The sequence below is a fragment of the Idiotropiscis lumnitzeri genome, unplaced genomic scaffold (assembly GCF_059441095.1).
Source record: "Idiotropiscis lumnitzeri isolate Australia: NSW breed Sydney's pygmy pipehorse unplaced genomic scaffold, RoL_Ilum_1.0 HiC_scaffold_50, whole genome shotgun sequence".
Classification (NCBI taxonomy): Eukaryota; Metazoa; Chordata; class Actinopteri; order Syngnathiformes; family Syngnathidae; genus Idiotropiscis; species Idiotropiscis lumnitzeri.
In genome coordinates, this window is record NW_028283588.1 from 58,116 (window position 1) to 69,254 (window position 11,139).

An 11,139-nucleotide genomic window follows, 5' to 3' on the forward strand; every position below is an offset into this window, starting at 1 on the left:
AAGGCATCAAGCTAGCCAAGGCAACCTACAAGGGGAGGCTGGAGGCCCACCTTGCCAGTAACAGACCACGGGAGGTGTGGCAGGGTCTACGGAGCATCACCAACTTCCGTGGCAGCAGCACGACCTCTGCAGACCCGAGTGCATCGCTGGCAGAGGAGCTTAACTGCTTCTACGCTCGCTTTGACTCGTCCCAACCGTCACACCCCCGCACTTCATGCTCCAACTCCCCCCCACTCACCGTAGAGGAACACGATGTGAGGCGCGCGCTCCTGGCTGTTAAACCCAGGAAAGCTACTGGTCCCGACGGAATACCAGGCAAGGTCCTCAAAACACCAACTGTCACATGTTTTCTGCAGGATCTTCAACCGCTCCCTGGCTCAAGCAGTCATCCCCTCCTGCTTGAAAACTTCCACCATTATTCCTGTCCCCAAAAAGTCACCAGCCGTCCACCTGAATGACTACCGTCCTGTTGCTCTCACACCAGTCATCATGAAGTGTTTCGAGAGGCTGGTTCTCCAGCACATCAGGGACTGCCTTCCTCCCACTCTGGACCCCTACCAGTTTGCATACCAGATCCACTGAGGACGCCATCAACACTGCTCTGCATGTTGTGCTGGGCCACCTGAAACAACAGCGGAGCTATGCAAGGATGTTCTTTGTGGACTACAGCTTGGCATTCAACACAATCATCCCAGACATCCTCGTCGCCAAACTGGACATTCTCGGCCTCCCTGCCCTCACACGCATCTGGATTAAGGACTTTCTGACCAACAGACCCCAGACTGTGTTGCTCGGCCCCTACACGTCCTCCACCTGCATGCTGAGCACCGGTTCCCCTCAAGGATGCGTGCTGAGCCCTCTCCTATACGCCCTCTACACCTACGACTGCAGCCCGGCCCACGGCAACAACAGCATCGTCAAGTTTGCTGACGACGCGACAGTGGTCGGTCTGATCTCGAAAGGTGACGAGACAGCCTACAGAGAGGAGGTAAAGAGACTGACAGCTTGGTGCAAGGACAACAGACTGCAAAAACAAAGGAGATTGTCGTCGACTTCAGGAGGAACAAGACGGTGCCGCCCCCCCTCTGCATCGAAGGCGTGTGTGTGGAGAGGGTCCACACGTTCAAGTTCCTCGGAGTACAGATCTCCGACGACCTTTCTTGGACTCACAACACCACAGCAGTGGTAAAGAAGGTCCACCAGCGTCTGCACTTCCTGAGAGTCCTCAGGAAATTCAACCTGGACAGGAAGCTGCTGCTAGCCTTCTACCACTCGTCCATTGAGAGCCTGTTGACGTACTGTGTCTCCACCTGGTACAGCGGCTGCACTGAGGCGGACAGAGTGAGGCTCCAGAGGACAGTCAAAACAGCGCAAAGGATTATTGGCTGCCCTCTCTCCTCACTGTCGGACATCTAAACCGCCCGGTGCCTCAGAAGGGCTCTCAACATCGTCAAAGACAATACCCACCCAAACTCACACCTGTTCGACCTGTTGCCCTCTAGCAGGCGCTACAGATGCATCAAATCGAGGACCAATAGACTGAGAAACAGTTTCTTTCCGAGAGCCATCTCCATTCTGAACTCTCACACACACACGAGAACACCCCTACCTTGCAGAACAGCATCGTGATGTGTTTTTATATACCCTATTCTGTACTAAATTCCATTGCACTCTCTTATTTATTTATCTAATTTATATATTTGTCTGTATTATTGTTGTATTGCACTGGAGAGGGGAGCCCTCTAATCTCGTTGCACACTTGAGTACAATGACAATAAAGGGATTTCTAATTCTAATTCTAATTCTACTACGCATAGGAATGACTGATTGTAGTCATGGTCTTTACTGTTTTATGATATTATTTTCACATGCTAACGTTATATTACTTAGTTTATAAATGTGTGAACATAGTATTTTCATGACCTACACTCACATTCACATCATACATATTCAGTCTGCACATTACAAACTGATGACAAGCCAGACAGCACTTCATGGACAAATATGACAAAGCACATTCTCCACGTAGGCCATAGAGATGCAAACATACCAAATTGGGCACTGGATTTAGTTTTAAAATCGCTGCATTGGCTCCCCGTGTGTTTCAGGATTGATTTTAAGGTGCTTCAATTAGTTTTTAAATGCCTTAACGGTCTTGGGCCATCCTCGCGGACCCTGAGGTCCTCTGGCACCGGCCTGTTAATTATTCCTAGGGTGAGGACTGGAACACATGGCGAGGCTGCATTCAGCCATTCTGGTCCTCGTCTATGGAATAGCCTGCCGGAGGACATCAGGTCCGCAGAGACCGTTGATATTTTTAAAAGGAGGCTCAAGACCAGACCTGGGCATTGCACGGCCCGCGGGCCACATCCGGCCCGCCGGGTGGCACTGACTGGCCCGTATGACAGACCTGGGCATTGTATGGCCCGGGCCACATACCTTTGGTTGACTCTGACCGCGAGTGTAAGGTTAATTGGAAATTTCAAAATAAACATACTTTTTAATTTCACCTCATTCATGGGCTAAAGCTGCACTGCTTTTATTCTGAAATTGTTTTGTTTTTTTTATTCCCGCACAATGTGCGTCGCACATAATGACGTAATGCGTTTATCAAGACATGCGCGCAATTGAATCACAACAAGACGACGTTCGCCCTCAAAAATGTCCGCTCAGGCTAAAAAAAGAAAGGTAGATGCCGAATGTAGAATTTTCAACAAAAATTGGACAGCGAAGTATTTATTTACTGAAGTTAGAGGTAAAGCTGTGTGTTTAGTTTGCGGGGAGCAGATCGCCGTGTTGAAGGACTACAATTTGAGTCGGCATTACCAGACGAAACATGGAGAGAAATATAAAAACGGCACCAGATAACAATGAACTGGGACACTTTTTCTCAAAATCACAGTTCAGTGACAGTCAATATGTTGTATCTTGCTTAATGTTTGGTGCAAAAAGACAATATTGTGATGTCTTTAAAATGCTCAGAACCTTTACACAACTATCCAACAGTATATGGAACTCAAAATGTGTTTTGAAGTGAATGTGACAGAATATGTTTACTAATATGAGTCACAAATAGTAAAAAATGTTAATATTTTGTCTACCATTGTGTTGAGAAATTTGAATGAATAAATTTTTGGAAGGCAACCTCATTTTTTCAGTTTATTTGGTATTTAGTTTCATTGCTTAACTTTAATATATACTCTTGCCAGCTTGTCAAAACAGTGCTATTTACTGCTTTTTAAAAAAGAAATACAATTAATATTATGCAGAATTGAGTTCAGCCTTTTGGCCCGGCCCTCCACAATATTTTATGTTTCTTATGCGGCCCCATGGAAAAAATAATTGCCCACCCCTGCTCAAGACTCACCTTTTTTGTTTGGCTTTTAAATAATTTATCTTAGTCTTTTAATTCAGGACTGTCATTTTATCTATTATCATTGTCTTTAATTTTTTTTAGCTTCTTTGTCTTTTAGTATCATTTTTCTTATACATTTTAGCTCCGTCGTTTTATATTATTGTCTTTTAATTTTTAGCTTCTTCTATGTCTTTTAGTATCATAATTTTTCTTAAATATTTTAGCTTCGTCTTTTTATATTATTGTCCTTTAATTTTTAGCTTCTTTTTTGTTTAGCATTATCATTTTCTTTTATATATTTTAGCTCCAGTGTTTCCTCAAGGGGGGCCTCCGCGCTGGGAGGTGTGGCTGGCCTTCTCACAGGGGGCTTCATCCCGGAGGCTCCTTAGGCCCGGGGCCCTCTGCACTATGTGTAGGGTCTACCCCGGTCAGTCTGGGCTAGGGGTCTGTGTGTTGGCGCAGCTCCCTGTGGGCGTGAGCCGTCATCCCTCTCAGCGCGGATTACCTACCCTGGGTACATTTTCTCATATGGTTTCTCTGTGCCTTACCCTGTCTTTCTACTAAGATGGTTTATTAAGTTGTGTGAATGCGAGTGTTCTGTGTGTATGTGAGTTCAGGCGTGTATGTTGATGTGTCTTGTGTTTATGTTGAGTGGGTGGAATGGGTTTTAGTTTTTCGTTGTAATTTGGATGTTTTTATTGTACAGCACTTTGAGCTGCATTTTATGTATGAAAAGTGCTCTTATAAATAAAATTTGATTGATTGATTGGAGGGTTCACTGGGACGCCATTGCAAAAACACATTCTGAAAGACATAATTTGATTTTGGAGCACACATACATGCACACTGACAAGATTACAGGGGAATACCAGCAGGAGAGACGGAGAGACTGCCCGCCGGAGAAGGCCAGCCGTGGAATACCAGTCTTGGGGACCAGCTGGGAATCAACCATCCAGACAATGATTAATCTGGAGAGGACCTTCCCTTGGACGTAGACCCGTGTCGGGGGAAGAATGTGAGGCTGGGCTGAGATAACGCACGACTCTTTTCGACTGTGCTTGCCCGAGTACATTTTCTCATGAGATTAAGAAAAAGCCGCTCAGTACTATTTCCTGAACCTCTGCCCCATTCATTTCAAAAGTCCTAGATAATGTAGTCGCCACTCAACTCCACTCTCATCTCACCTGCAATAACCCTTTCAGTCCGGTTTCCGTGCACTTCACAGCACTGAATCAACTCTACTCAAGGTCACCTCTGATCTCCTCATTGCAGCTGACTCCGATTCATTCTCCATTGTCATCCTTCTTAACCTGACTGCGGCCTTTGACACCATCTCACACACCATCCTTCTCAAAAGACTTTCTTCCATCGGCATCACCCACACCGCCCTCAACTGGTTCCATTCATACTTCAAAGACCGCACTCAGTTCATCCAGCTTAAATATTTCTCATCAAAGTCCCTCCCAGTCACCTCAGGTTTGCCCCAAGGCTCGGTCCTTGCCCCCCTATTATGTATCATATACCTCCTTGCCCTTGGCAGCATTTTCCGAAAATTCAATATCGCTTTATATTGCTTCGCGGATGACACCCAGCTCTAGTTCTCCTGCAAACCCAGCATATCACTCCCTCCCACCTCCGTCACCTCCTGTCTATCTGAAATCAATGACTGGTTTTCTAATGATTTCATGAGGCTTAACAGCGACAAAACAGAAGTTATTCTTTTCAGTACAAAATCAATACAATCCAAAGTTGTCAGTTTTCCCATTCCTGTTGGCCCCTCCATTGTTTTCCCCTCCCCTCAGGTCAAGAGTCTGGGTGTCATCCTTGACAGCACTCTATCTTTCCATAAGCATAATAACACAACCCGGTCAGCCTACTTCCATCTGCACAATATCAGTCAACACCGCCCCTCCCTTTTTCCCTCATCCACTTCTATTCTGGTCCAAGTCGAGTCAAGTCAATTTTATGTGTATAGCCCTTAATCACAGACAGTCTCAAAGGGCTTTACATAACCACAATCAACATCCACTGATCTTAACCCCCAGGAGGGCAAGGAAAAACTCAAAATCCCATTGGGGGAAAAGTGAGAAAACTTGAGAAGGGACCACAGATGGGGGGGAAACCCCCTTCCAGGATGACCAGGCTGCTTTGGATGCTAAGTGGGCAACATTTGACACATACAATGATGCTATACAATGTTAGATGAGATAATGTGAGAGTCAATTAAATGAAGTGCTGCAGGAAGATGACTTTAGTGGAGTGGGTCCTCATCCAGGACCGTAATCTCCATGGCAGCATATCCGAGGATGAGCCTTCGATCTTGAAATAGTCAGTTTGGGGTAAATTCAAAACAGCCACTTCCAAGTGAATCACCATCACCTAATTCCCAAGCCGTGGAATTGGGAACAGAAAAAAAAGAACAGAAATAGTAAACAGGCCAACAAGTAGTTCAACGAAGTGCTGAAATATAGGGAAATCAGAAGAGGCGCTGCATGAAGACGACTTTGGGAGAGCAGGTCCCTCCCCGGTTGGTCAGTGCCGTAATCTTCATAGCAGGTCACCATCACCTAATTCCCAAGCAGGGGAAGAGGGGGCAGAAAAGAGGAGAAGCGGCAGTAAACAGGCCAACAAATAATTAAATTAGATGCTAAAGTATATAAATAAATTGATCAAATGTCACGCTGCAGGAAGACGACATCACTGGAACAGGTGCATGCCCAGTTTGTCAATGCCTTAAACTTCCTAGTGGGTCACCGTCACCTAATCCCCCAGCCGGGGAAAAGGGGGCAGAATAGAGAAGAAAAGAGAAAAAGCGGCAGTAAACAGGCCAACAAATAGTTCAACTAAATGCACAAGAGTATAAATGCGTCTTTAATAGTGTTTTGAACATTTCTACTGAGGTGGCGCCTCTAATACCTGAGGGTAGTGCATTCCAAAGCATTGGTGCCCGAATAGAGAACGCTCTAGAACCTGTGGACTTCTTTTTGGCTCGCGGAATCACTAAAAGACCAGCATTTTGTGAGCGAAGGTTTTGGGACGGAACATATGGTACCACGAGGTCAACGAGATAGGAAGGAGCTAAGCCATGCAATATTTTATAGGCAAGTAGCAGAACTTTAAAATCACATCTCAAGTGGACCGGAAGCCAATTCAAATTGGCAAGTATCGGGGTAATATGATCAAACTTTCTCGTTCTAGTCAAGAGTCTAGCTGCTGCATTTTGAACTAACTTTTAATACTAGACATGGGGAGACCCGAGAGCAAAATGTTACAATAGTCGAGGCGAGACGTAACAAACGCATGGATTAAGATTTCTGCATCACAAGTTGATAGAATTGGGCGAATTTTAGCAATGTTACGCAGATGAAAAAATGCAGTTCTAGTAATATTTTTAATGTGCATTTGAAACGACATAGTTGTGTCAAATATAACACCGAGATTTTTTGTTGAATCCTTTTGGGCAATTTATCGATACTCATAGTGGTGTCTTTGAAAAAGGTACCGATGACGCGCTGGTCCAATGATCAGCATCTCGGTTTTATCTGAGTTAAGACGCAAAAAATTGAAAGACATTCATAGTTTAATTTCGGCAAGGCATGCCTCTAATTTATAGCAATCACACGGATTCGTTATATCCAACGGCATGTATAATTGCGTATCATCAGCATAACAATGAAAACTAATGTTATATTTCCGTATAATATCACCAAGCGGTAGCATCTAGTACCAATCCCTGCGGAACTCCGCGTGTGATCTTACAAAGATCAGAAGTCGCATTGCCATGAATTACACGGTGCGTCCTCTCCGACAGATACGAATTAAACCAAGAAAGCGCTGAACCTGAAATGCCAACACAAGTTTCAAGGCGTTTTAATAATATGTTATGATCAAGTGTCAAAAGCGGCGCCAAGATCGAGTAAGAGTAATACAGTGAACCCTCAGTTATCGCGGTTAATGGGGACCGAGACCACCCGCGAAAACTGAAAATCCGCGAAGTAGCGGCGCACCTTCAAAAATGCTTAAATTATATATATATATATATATATATATATATATATACGGGTAGAGAGAGAGAGAGTGAAATTCATGTTATAACAAAAAAAAATTATTATTAAAACTTCTTATTTTTTTATTCCCCAGCCATTATTTTTGTATTTATTCAATTACTTATTTTTGTATTTATTTAATTACTTCGACTTTTAACTTCTGGTACGCCGTCCGGTGTGCCCTGTGAATGTTATGATCCTCCAGCAGAGCTGGAGGATTGAGCAGGACTCTCCAAACGCAGACACAAGTAGGATAACAATCCGACGCCAGGTAGTCAGTGTAGGTGGTAGTGAGTGTAATCAGTGAGTGAATGGGAATCCGGTGCGGGGCTGGTGGGCGCGTCTCGCAGCAGCTGACCGCATGGCGCGAGACGATCGCTGGAGGAACGCCCACACAGCTGAAAAAACAAAAACACACGCGGCATGACAGGCACGGATCATGCCAGTGAAATGAAAGGTGGCATTCTTCATTTATTTATTTATTCATTTATTCATTCATAACTGACAGCCTCGCGCTCCGCTCGTGCCCGGGGGGAAGAGGTGCTCCTCTTCGGCTTAACTGTGACGCGAGCATGCCCTCCTCCTCCGGAGCTTCCATTCGGTTAAACTTAGGGGCCGCTTGACACCGCCCGTGCCCGGGGAAGGTGCTCCTCTTCGGCTTAACTGTCACGCGAGCATGCCCTCCTCCTCCGTAGCTTCCATTCGGTAAAACCTGATTGGAAAGGTTCAAATTGATTATTACTAGTCATATATTCATTAAGTTTTTCAAGATTTTTGCAATAAACGGAAGATTTGAAACCGGTCTATAGTTGTTGAGACTCTCTGGGTCGAGGTTTGGTTGCTTAAGTAGCGGTCGCATAATGGCGGTCCTAAAGCTGCTGGTACTATACCCGTGGTAAGTGATAGATTAATAATATTTAAGACAGACGGTCCTAGGGTCATAAACAGTTCTTTAATTAGTTTGCCAGGAAGCGGATCGAGCACACAAGTTGTCGGTTTTGCCCCACTAAGCAATTTTGTTTGGCTTTCAAGAGATACTTTTTTAAATTGAGATAAGGTTATCGGACAGTTATCAGCCCTAATGTCCCTATTAACACCATTTATGACGGAATTCAACGGAATTGTAAGAACAGTGTCTTTAATCTCATCACGAATACACTCAATCTTCTGAGTAAAGAATTGCATGAAATCGTGAGCTGAATAGGAAGAGCTATCCGAGGTTGGTTGCTGTTGCGTTAGCATTGCTACAGTAGCAAATAAATATTTAGGGTTGTTTTTATGTAAAACAATTCATCTAGAGTAATAATTAGTTTTGGCTAGATTGAGCGCTTCCTTGTATAAACTAGCACACCATGCCTGACGGAAGACCTCCAGTTTGGTCGCACGCCATTTGCGCTCAAGCTTCCTACAAGAATCGTTTCAGTATGCGTGTTTCCTCATTAAACCACGGAGTCAGCCTCTTTGGACAAGTTTTAGTTTTTAAAGGTGCGACGGAGTCAGGCGCATTTAACAGAGCGACATTAAAGTTGTTTGTAAGATCATCAATCGTACCAATATAATTAGGAAACGAATCGGTTACTAAAGGGAGTAGCTCAGAGAGCGCAGCGGTGGTTAAGGAGCTAATGTTGCGGCTGCTATAGCTTTGATCATGGTCAGAACGATGGCAATACGCCAAGACTTCAAATTTGATTAAGTAATGGTCAGCTATAGCACTAGTATATGGTAATACAATTATTTTTGAGGATGCTAAGCCCCGGGTTAATACCAAATCTAACGTGTTACCATTTATATGCGTTGCTTCATCTATTATTTGCATGAAACCAAACATATCAATTATTGTCCGAAACGCCACGGTAAGTGGTTCCGACGGGAGATTCATATGAATGTTGAAGTCGCCCATGATATATTATCCGCATGAGTTACCAAATCAGCCACAAATTCAGAAAATTCATCTAAAAAGCCTGAGTAAGAGCCAGGGGGACGGTAAAAAACGGCAAGATAAAACGGCAGTGCGGCCGTGGATCGCATAATGAGAACTTCAAATGTTTTGAAGGAATTGCTAGGACGAGGACTAAGTTTTAGATTAAATTCGGAAATGAGGGCTACACCCCCATCTTTCTCATCATTGCCTCTCGCAGGCAAGGGGCCAGAGACAATTACTCGACTCAGACTCATCTTTCTGGCGAGATCACAAGTCCTTGCTATGTTTTTTCTTTGTGATCTCTGATTGCTTCATCCTAGTTGTTGGAGCAGTTTTCTTTTGAGTAATGCAGTATGGCAACACCACCACTAGGGCAATTGATGACGTCAGCACTGGTTGCGTTCATCCATAAATAACAAATGCAGGACAGGTGGGGGAACGCTGGTCGGATACCGTTTTTCAACCGCACTTACTCAAGACGCATTATTTATGTACAAACTGGAAGATAGAAGATAGTATATTGTATTGATTACCGCATATGCACGGATGTTTTTGATTTGAAGTTTGGAAGACCGTAGCCATTGATTTATTTATTTGATTTACTTGACTTCACGGCATGACATCTGGACTGAAATGACTACGATTAAGACTAACCCTTGACTGTTTGACGTGACATACATAACTACACATCAACATCAAGACCAGTGAAGCCGAGCGAACGTCATCGCAACTTCAACCCATGGTGAGTGAGTGCGCGTTAAAACTTTCTTTAGCCAGCGTATCATTGAAACGGCAGTAACACTAGTGTCATTGGAGCCGACGTGTATCACTATATCTGAATAGCTAGCGTTGTTTGCACTGCGCTGGTGTCTAGGTCTCTTGCGTGCTAGCTCCATAAGATTAGCTTCAATGTCGGGTGCTCTGGCCCCAGCAATACACATTCTGTGGTTGGATTTTCAAGCTTAATGTATCGAGTAATGGAGTCACCTTTCACTAAAGTGCGGGAGCCAGGAGACCGAGGTGGAATGGAACTGCTCTGTGTCTTAACAGGCTCAACGCGATTAGCAAGCCGTTTACGGCCAATGCTAACCGGTGCTGTCCGCCACATTTACGCTTACCACATTACTCTGCTCTAGCTGGCGGACACGTCCCTCCAGCAGGGAGAGTCTTTCCATGAGAATGGTGCAAGTGTTGCATGTGGTGGTGCACGAAACCATAGTTGCGTTTACTCGCCTGGTGGATGAAAGCAGACGAACAGATGTCGCGCCGAAAGTGACGACACCCTCCACGACCGGGATTCCCACGTTGTCGTCGTGTGGAGGCTTGAGCGGCTCCCTGGAGTGCAGCCAGCATTCTGGGGGCCTGACTAAGAGGAATCCCACCCTGGTGGTCGAACCAAGCGTTAAAAACTTGCTCTCGACTACACACCTCAAAAATGGAAATGGAAGCTCAAAGAAGGAATATTCATACTGGATCGGCCGTCGCCCAGGATAACCAGGTCCGCGTTGGTGCAGTAGAGAGTCCTGCAACTTCGAAAAATACGCTAGACTCAGTTAATGATGACCTAAATGACAATGTAGTGACAGTAGGAGGAGGACTGAGGATAATCTCATTGAATGTGGAGGGTATATCGATGGCTAAGTGTGAGTTGATGGCGCAGATGCTGAGGGAGAAAGATGTACAAGTGTTGGCACTGCAGGAAACTCATCTGACTAAAGAATCGCCCCCATCGAGATACAGTATATCCAGCTTCATACCCATCACGAGAATAGATCATCAACAGTACGGAACCATGATATATGTACATGAAGACATCC

The 11,139-nt window shown here is 44.8% G+C and overlaps 1 long non-coding RNA gene across 1 annotated transcript; it reads right to left on the reverse strand.

Annotated features, from left to right (window-relative positions):
• Positions 1–7,935: 7,935 nt before the first annotated feature.
• LOC148315714 (uncharacterized) lies at positions 7,936–10,853 on the reverse strand. The gene is made up of 3 exons (XR_015840655.1): positions 10,793–10,853; positions 10,556–10,705; positions 7,936–8,113 (listed from the first exon to the last, which is right to left on the reverse strand). It is a non-coding gene; the product is annotated as an uncharacterized LOC148315714 (long non-coding RNA).
• Positions 10,854–11,139: the final 286 nt, after the last annotated feature.